The sequence below is a fragment of the Mirounga angustirostris genome, unplaced genomic scaffold (assembly GCF_029215605.1).
Source record: "Mirounga angustirostris isolate CCGP_5_RB_7025 unplaced genomic scaffold, mMirAng1.0.hap1 SCAF_13, whole genome shotgun sequence".
In the NCBI taxonomy this organism is placed as follows: domain Eukaryota; kingdom Metazoa; phylum Chordata; class Mammalia; order Carnivora; family Phocidae; genus Mirounga; species Mirounga angustirostris.
In genome coordinates this window covers 25,318,766-25,327,880 of record NW_026991721.1, presented here as the reverse complement: position 1 = coordinate 25,327,880, position 9,115 = coordinate 25,318,766, and the positions used below count along the sequence as shown (strand labels likewise).

The 9,115-nt window shown below is 45.7% G+C and overlaps 1 long non-coding RNA gene across 1 annotated transcript in view; it reads left to right on the top strand.

Annotated features, from left to right (window-relative positions):
- Positions 1-411: 411 nt before the first annotated feature.
- Positions 412-9,115, top strand: part of LOC135362340 (uncharacterized) — a 32,414-nt gene continuing 23,710 nt past the window's right edge. Inside the window, exons 1-2 of the long non-coding RNA XR_010406910.1 lie at positions 412-692; positions 7,756-7,982. This is a non-coding gene — a long non-coding RNA (uncharacterized LOC135362340). The remainder of the gene's footprint in view (positions 693-7,755; positions 7,983-9,115) is intronic.

Below are 9,115 nucleotides of genomic sequence, written 5' to 3'. Positions count from 1 at the left end.
GGGCCTAGGTGAAAAAGACCCTCAGAGCTGCATCTCTGGAAGGAATAGTTTCTTGAACACTATCATGAAGGCTCTGTGTGTGACAATTGTGTAATAATATTTGTACACAAAATGCTACGAGCTTTGCAGATGGTGCATTGCGTCCACCTTCTCTGAGCCTCGGAGCACGGGTAGATGGGCACTATTTCCATCCCAGCTCTTGGGTGAGGGAACAGAGGCTCGGAGATGGGCAGTCATCCAAGATGACTCAGAAATGACAAAGCACATTTGGCCAGAGGTCTTCCTGCCTCTGGTTTGAGGGAGTGGTCTGTGGACGCAGCCTCGCAGACCTGCATTGGCTCCTTGGAGCTATAGGACAGGAGCTAGGACAAGTTGCTCCAGGGAAACAGAGGGTCCAGGGCAGCGGCCGCTTCCCACCCACACCTCTTTCCCCAGAGGGAGGACCTGTCGTTGGGACGTTTGCACAGGCTTCATTCCTCTGGACGGGGTTGGACCAGGCCAGGAACCCCATTTGGCCTCTCCTTTTCCTCCCTAACTGCCATGTGTCACTTCCCGCTAACTCGGGCACAGCCAGTTTGACTCTGGCTGGGAGAGAGAAGGTTTCCCCAACCTTGCCTTTTGCCTCAGCTCCAGGCCAGATGCTCTGATCTCCCCCTCTGTCCTCAGAACCACGGTTTCCACAGCAGGCTTAGGTAAGCTGGGCAGTTTTATGATGACATAAAAAAATATTTCTTTCCTGCAAGAAGCTTGAGTGTCATGACTAACTCTGGGCATCTCATTACTGAAGCTCTTCCTGCCTAGGGAGAGACATTTTGTACTCAAAACGCACTAAAAAGAGTGGACAGAATAGGGGAAGGAAGCCCAGGTTGAAAGGCACAGCCTGTCCCCACCCCTCCGCCCCACCCCCCCCTCCCCCCGCTAGCCTCCCCTCCCCGCACAGGCTTCTGGGGGCAGCACTGAGGGCTACAGCACTCATTGTCAAAGCGTGAGTCTGACCTCCGGCCACGCCGCCTCCATTTCTGTTTTTCTGCCCTTGCCCTCCTTCCTCTTTTCATTCTCATTTTCCTGCTTCCTATTTCTCTCTTCTGCACACACCTTCAGTCTCCCTGAGAGTTCCCCAGGTATTGCGTGGCCCCACAGGGGTGCACTCAGTGCAGAAAATACTTTGATGTGTCCTCTCGAGCCCCAGCTGACTACCTCTGCCTCCCTCTACAACCCACTATAAAGTCTCTGCTTGATGCTTTGAGGTCCAGAGTCTATGAGTACAAAGGGTTGAAAGGTGAGCCAGCGCACACGTAGGAGGAGGGAAACACCCTGCATGAAAGGAGTCAGGTCAATTGCTTCCTTGCAGATCACCTTTCTCTCCAGCCCTGACCGCCCAGCTTTAGGCCTCCTGTGCTAATCTGACCTTGGCAATCTGATTCTGAGTGCTGGTGTTCCTGGTTTCTCCCCATATGTGACATTGGATGAGCCTGATCTCTAGGTAAGGACCAGCCTGACAACCTCTTGCCTGTTCTTGGTGATGCTTCTGCTTTGGTTTGGCATGTTCCACCTCGGACTGCCCCTAGCTCCGTGTCAGCCCTTTGTATGACCTGAGCCTCTTCTAAAACTAAGCACTATAATGTAGAGGTTAAGAACACAGGCCCCAGTGTCAGACTAGCTGTGTTGGAACCCTAGTTCTTGTCGCTTACTAGTTGTGTAACCGTGGACACATTATTTTGCCTTTCCACGCTTCCATTCTCTTAGCTATAAAGGGCAGGGATCATAATACCCATCTCATGCAGGTGTTGTAAAGATTCAGAGCAATGAGATATAGAAAGGGCTTCTAACAGTGTCTGGAACACGGAAATGGCTCAGTAGATATCAGCCATTATCATTATTGTTATTTTCACCAATTTCCAAATAGGAAATTTTCCTTTTTTTCCTAAGATCCAAAAATTTCTTCAAGAAGGTTTTCATAGAAGACTACCTACCCACTGAAGGATCCTGAATCTCCTCAAGATTGATGATAGGAGCCATGTCGGATGGCTCCTACCATGGACCTCTGGGAATGCCGTAATACCTCTGCTTTTTTCCCAACTAGCTCAGGACTCAGGATGTTTTTGGTCCATGAGCTGCCTTCAGGCCTGTATACCGATTAGCTATAGACACACCTGCATTAAAAGTGATTTCATTCTCAGATCTACAAATGGCCCCAGTCTCCCCACTTTCCAAGGCCAGAGAAGGGTCATAAGGTCAGAGCTCTAGCACAATTCTGGAGAAAGTTCCCCTGACCTGAGGAGGTCCAGAGGACACTTGACTGTTGGTTGTTAATCCCCAACCCTCACATCCAATGAGCCTATGGGGCTGATAGAGTCTCCAGATGACTCAACTGCAGAACGGGGCTGTCTGTGTGAGCAGGTGGGACTGAGGTTGGGAGAAGAGGGAAAGCAGGAACCAGAAACACCACAAGACCAAACAGATGGAAAATTCTCTTTTGAGAACCTGACTATTAAGTCCAAAGGAGCGTGAGCAAAACCCAAGTGGAATTTAGGCAGATGCTAAAAACCAAGAAGCCCAACCCAAGAGAGCAGGGAGACTGTGTATGGGAGATGGGTGGCAACAGAGATCAGACAGCAGAGAAGTAAGAGTAGCCAACAGCAAGGTGCATAGGCAGAAATTTTGCTAAAGGGGGGTGCCTGGGTGGCTCAGTCAGTTAGGTGGCTGCCTTCAGCTCAGGTCATGATCTCAGGGTCCTGGGATGGAGCCCCAGGTCGTGCTCCCTGCTCAGTGGGGAATCTGCTTCTCCCTCTGCCTCTCCAGCCCCCTGGCTTGTGCTCTCTCTCTCGCTCACTCTATCTCACAAATAAATAAATAAAATCTTTTAAAAAAATTAAAAAAAGAAATTCTGCTAAAGAGCCCCAAACTGCTGTCCCCACCCCCCATATCTCCAGTGTGATATGGAGCCAACTTCAGGTTAGGAGAGCCTAGAAACCAGCTCTTAGTGAGGGCTTAGGCAAGCGGGACAGAATGTGTAGCCTGCTGCTGGGGTTTAAAGCTGGGGCTCCAGTCTTCTTTCCCAGGTTCTGGAAGAGTCAGGGGGGTGGGTTAGCACCACAGGGAGCATGGAAGTACAAAGGTACAGCACAGTGCTTTGACCTTAACTTAGCACCCTTTACCTCTTGGTACCCAGGGTGGTTTGCCTTCCTGTCACCCATCTCCTCATTTTTGGTAATAGCCCTTGATATTCCCTTGGGAAGCCATTTGTCCCTACTCTCAGCCACCACGCTCAGTGTAGAGTCCCCACCTCCAGCCTCCAGAGTAGACCATGTGACCACCTCCAGCCTTCAGAGTAGACCATGTGGCCAATCACAGCACTCTGCCTCCCTGGCCAATGAGATTGGCTCAGAGCAGAGCAGTCACCTTAGGTAGCTGATGTGACTGTAGTCGTCTTGTCACCATGTGGAGCGGAGACTGAAGGATGAAAAAGAACAGAGCAAAGAGGAGAAGCAGAGGGAGACCAGGTCCTAATGGCATCGTTCCAGCAGTGCCCAGAGCTAGCCCGTGCCCCTGGGTTTTGCAGTTGTGTTTACCAAGAAATTCCCTATTAGTTTAAATCAGTTTGGTTTGGCTTTATTATCACTTTCAACCAAGGCATCCTAACTGAAGGCTAAAACAGCTGAAGAGACCTATTTCCAGACCCCACTTGCCCAATGATGTAGGTAGTTCCTGATTTATTCTGAGGCTATGCTCCCATTGGCCCAGGGCCCGGGTGAGGCTCAAGCTGCAGGTGCCTGATGTTACTGTGGGCACCCTATCAGGCTTGGGTTGGCAGAAAAATGAGCAGACCTACAGAAAACCAGGTTCTTCCTGATGCCTTATATTCTGCTTTCATATCTCCATCTGCCCCTGAAGGAGTTCAATAGGTTGCTACCCTTTTGGACAGTAATGGTTATACTTCACCTTAAAAAAAAATCTATATCTAGACATTTATATTTTATCTATATCTGTATCTATCTATCTATGTATATATATAAACTCTTTTTTGCATGGAAGAACTAAGGCAGAGAAAAGTATAAAGATGATCCTATAAGAAAACATGTCCCTGGGATAATCAGAGTGAGAACCCCAAATCCTTTGAAACTGTTTATGACAAATGGCAAAAGCATCCATTGCTGTTAAATCTCTCTCTACTGTTCCTTCTTACAGGCCCCAAATTTGAAGACTTAGTTACCATATGCCTTAGTTAAATTAGGATAACCGCTGAAACAACACACCTCCCAATGTATAATGACTCAATATAACTGAAATGTATTTCATGTTCTCCTAATAGCATTGGATCAGGGAACAGGGTGGGCTTCTTCTGTGCAGTCACGCAGGGATCCAGGCTGATGGAGGCTCTGTCATCTTCAACACGTGAGCTCCTTTCAATTTCAGCCAGCTGGATGAGCAAAGGACCGTTGTGTGGGAGGCTTTTATGGGTCAGGCTTGAAAGTGACGCATGTAACATCTCATTCCATTGACTAGAGTTCAGTTATGTGGCCATGACTAAATACACAGGAGTCTGAGTGTCGTCTGTCTGTGTGCCCAGGAAGGAGAGGAAAACTTATAGTCATCAGTCACTGCTACTGCATCTGATGTTCCTTTTCTGAATTCTGAATAGCACTTTAATCTTGCAATTTCTTCTTTAGTTTTTTCTTGTGGATGTTTGCAATGCACAATAGGTTTGGGACTAGAACACCAGCCCTGGAGAAGCTAATTATTTCTTCCTTCTACATTCAGCCGGATAGTCAATGCATATTTGTTGAATGAATAAATGAATTCAATACGATTAAAAGAAATGGAGCCTGTGAAAGGGAATATATTGTTTATCGGACCCAGCAGTTTCAGTTAACAACTGGGGAAAGTGAGATAGAACTTACTATTTAGCCCTAGAAAGCTAATTTTTTAAGAATTTTTGCATAAATTGTCTTATTTTACCATCTGAATTTTAATAATACATCAATAGCATAAGAAAGGAGAATTTAAAGAAGTAGAAACAGAGATGCTCTTTCCTATTAAACTCAACTATTATCAAGTAGCTCTTTGGCAATCCTTTGTGTGCTTAAGGAAACTGCATTTCTTTATCTCTCAGCGCCTCCAATATGTGAAAAGTCCTGGGTTCTCAGCTTGTTCTCTGCTTGTCTTCTTCATGGCTACTGCAGCTTGGATGAGGAAATTCCTCACCAGGGCTTTTTGAGAGTATGGCTTCGTCCTGCAATACTGAGACTTATGCTCATTTTAAAAACATTTGAGGGATGCCTGGCTGGCTCAGTCGGTATTCGGTAGTCGGGTTATCAGTTCAAGCCCCATGCTGGGTGTGGAGAGTTCTTAAAAAAAATGAATAAATAAAATTTAAAAAATAATAAAATAAAAGTTTTCTTGTTTAGATAGATAGATAAATAAATAAATAGATAAATAAATAAATAAATAAATAAATAAATAAATAAATAAATAAATTTGACCATATGCTTTTCAAAGTGTTTCCATAGCCAGGGTTTTTCTAGATCCTTCGGACAACTCTGTGAAAGTGGTATGAAGTCATCATCATCCCTAGCCCCAGAAAGGTGACTGGTTCACGGCCTAAGGTGGGCGCAGAGCTAGACTAGCCCCCCGTTCCTCTGCCGTTCTACTAACCCATCTCCTGAAGGAGTGCTGTTTTATTCATCTCTGATAAATCCCCCCCTCCCCACCCCTTCCTCCTGTTTTCTATTTCAGATAAGAAATGGGGGAGGGGCGGGGGAGGAGACAAAAGGTCAAGATCAAGATTAAAATGTATCTCTTTCCCTCTAGTCAACAGAGTCTGTTTCCAACCCTGAAAGCGGTCCCCCAGCAATAGATGAGTAAATTGTCCATTCAACTTCCTGCCCACCTTACTTGTCAATAAGAAATTTGCATGGATTTTTCTCATTGTCAACTAAGAGGCTTTCCGTCATTATAGGCTGTCTTTAGAAGGAGTAGAACCTTTCCCCTCCTAATGTTTAGAAGGTATTTTGAAGATAATAGAGCAGGGTTTTGATTTGTTTTGTTTTTTAATGTATGCCATGGTTTCCTCACTTCTATAATTACAGTTGAATCACTTTGTGGCAATGTATCACCAGGGGCTTAGGGAAAGAAACCGGGTTGATTTCCACATAATGATCCAAATAAAAAAGGCTGAGAAATGAGCCCTGAGCCACTAAGCCCACTGCAGTGTTCGTAACAGGTTTATGTTTAGAAGCGGCCATGGCAAGTTTCCCTGATTTGCGAGCATAAAAATAAAGCATTTTCCTGTGGGTTATTTCTAATCTGCAAATTTTTTCCATAGCCAGATTTGCCTTGACCTCAGGGGTAAAACTTGAAACTTCAGAAAGAAATGCTTCTCACTAGCAGTTCCCATGATGCTATCAATCCCATTGTAGGACCAACAATTAATTATAACAATAAGAAAAACATTATTCATCCAGGCCTCCCTTCCTGCTCTTAAATTCATAAAACTCCCTGCCACCCGGACAGTTGATGGGTGTGTGTGCGTGTGTGCGCGCGTGCGCGTGCGTGTGCGCACAAACATGCACATGCTTAAAAAAAAACCTGATTAAAATTACAAAGTACACAGTGGAAAACTCTAAAAGGAAAAATAGCAAATAATTAAAGTAGCTACATAAGAGTGGTGATATTAATGGGGGATGGGTCTTTACTCTCTTTTTCTAATTATATTGCAGTTTTATTACTTAACTAAAATTAATATTAATTCAATGTAAAAAGTTTTAAGTACTTTACTCTTCACTGTTTATTGAGTGCCTACTATGTGTCAGGTTTTGTTCTGGGTGCTAAGAATACAGGGAGAATAAGACACGGTTCTTTCATAGGAGCTCTAGTCAAATAGGGGAGACAGATCATAAACAGGTAATTATATAAATTTATTAATCAACGTATTCAACAAGTATTTGTCGAACACCTACTTTGTGCCAAAAATGTTCTGAGTGCTGCGAATCAGCAAGGAACAAAGCAGGCAAATGTCCTTGACTTCGTGGCGCTTATATTTGAATTGATTTAGATACTGATTCATTTCTTTTTTTAAAATTTTTTACTGTTATGTTAATCACCATACATTACATCATTAGTTTTTGATGTAGTGTTCCATGATTCATTGTTTGTGCATAACACCCAGTGCTCCATGCAGAACGTGCCTTCTTTAATACCCATCACCAGGCTAACCCATCCTCCCACCTCCCTCCTCCCCAGAACCCTCAGTTTGTTTTTCAGGGTCCATCGTCTCTCATGGTTCGTCTCCCCCCCCCATTTCGCCCCCTTCATTCTTCCCCTCCTGTGATACTGATTCATTTCTAATTAGCATGAGTATCACGAAGGGAAAGTACAGGGGACCTGACTCATCTAAAAGGTCAGAGATGACGTTCCCAAGGAAGTGACATCAAATAAAATCAGGTTTGGCTTTGCCCTCCCGGACTAAGAGAGCTCCCCTAGATGGCAGGAAATCCCCTAGGTGACTATTTTCTGGCAGGTGTTCCGTGTTGAGGTCTGTCTCGCAGGTCCATCTGCTGTGGAGGCGCCTGGTGCGAGAGATGCCTCCCATCCCGGGCTGGCAGTGGAGAGGGATCTGGAACCAGATTTCAACTAGTCGCCACCGTCCATTTGTGCGCCAGCACATTGTGTCTGGGAAGTCCTGATACAGAAAAAAAGCAAGGCCATCCTTCCCTCATAGTGCCAACAGTAACTAATGGACCTTTCTTTTCCCAGATGGGAAACCTGGAGCTGAGAAGACAAATCCAGCAGGAGCCAGAGAGGCCTCTGCTTCGCTGGTCTGGAGAAAGCAACTGCTCGATTTTGGGTCTGCCCCTCAGACGGCAGAGCTCCGGGTCACCAGCCTAAACCGCTTAATGCACATCACGCCACGGTCTACTTGGAAATGGCTGAAGGCACTTAAATGGAACATCCAACCTTTGTCCTCAGCCCCCAGACCACAGGTAAGTATTTAGGTCTGTGTAGTATCGATCATGCCTCCCACCAGCACCAGGAAAAACGTTGTGAAGCAAGTCAGCTTTCCAGTGACAAGGAAGTCATTCTCCTAATCCGCTCTCACTGGACAATCAGGTTGACAAAAACCATTAAGTTTTCTGAGATTAGAAATTCACTGTCAGAGGGAGCCATGTATAGAGTTTTCCACTCCATTACACCCAGGACAATAACCAGAGGCCAAGTGACAGGAAAAGGCTGGGGTCTGTCTTTTTAAAGTTTCCTGTGTCCTTGGGTGGAGGGAAATAAATTAACAAGTGCCTCCCTTTTGTAGGACATGGGATATATATTATCTCATTAATCAACGCAACAGCCTAGGAGGTGAGTTCTGCTGATTGCATTTGTTAGAAGAATAAGCTGGGGCTCAGCAGGTTTGGGTCACTAGCTAAGATCACCCAGCTATTTAAAGTGACATGGGGCTGCGAATCAGAATCACTGGGCTGGAGGGGTCCAGAGGCTCATAACCTACTTTCTTCTAAGCAGAACGACTCTTTAGCCATCACGGCCTGGTTCCCTCTGAAAGATACCATGGCTCTGGGGGCACCTGGGGGGCTCAGTCGGCTAAGCATCCGACTCTTGATTCCGCTCAGGTCATGATCTCAGGGTCCTGGGATGGAGCCCCAAATTGGGCTCCACGCTCAGCGCCGAGTCTGCTTCAGGATTCTCCCTCGCCCGCTCCCTCTGCACCCCCACCACTCACATGTGCTCTCTCTCTCTCTCTAAAATAAATACATAAAATCTTAAAAAAAAATAAGTAAGTTGCCATGTTCTGCAGCAACTGGAAGCAGGCTGGTGCTGTGGCGAGGACCACAGACTATGGCAGATTCACGTCCACGTGTCAGTTCTGCATCTCGCTGTGTGACCTGGGAAAGTTCCTTCACCTCTCTGTCACCTTCTCCCCCATTCATGAGGAGACGATAACCTAAAAACACCTATCCCTTAAGGGCTCTGGGGACTAAATAAGTTCACACATGTAAAGCGTTTAGCACATTGCCTGAAACGGACAGGTCCTGAAAGGAATCTGTGAGGAATAGGAAGTGGCTGTTTCAGTTATGTTTTTCCTCTAAGTTTATGTAACCACATC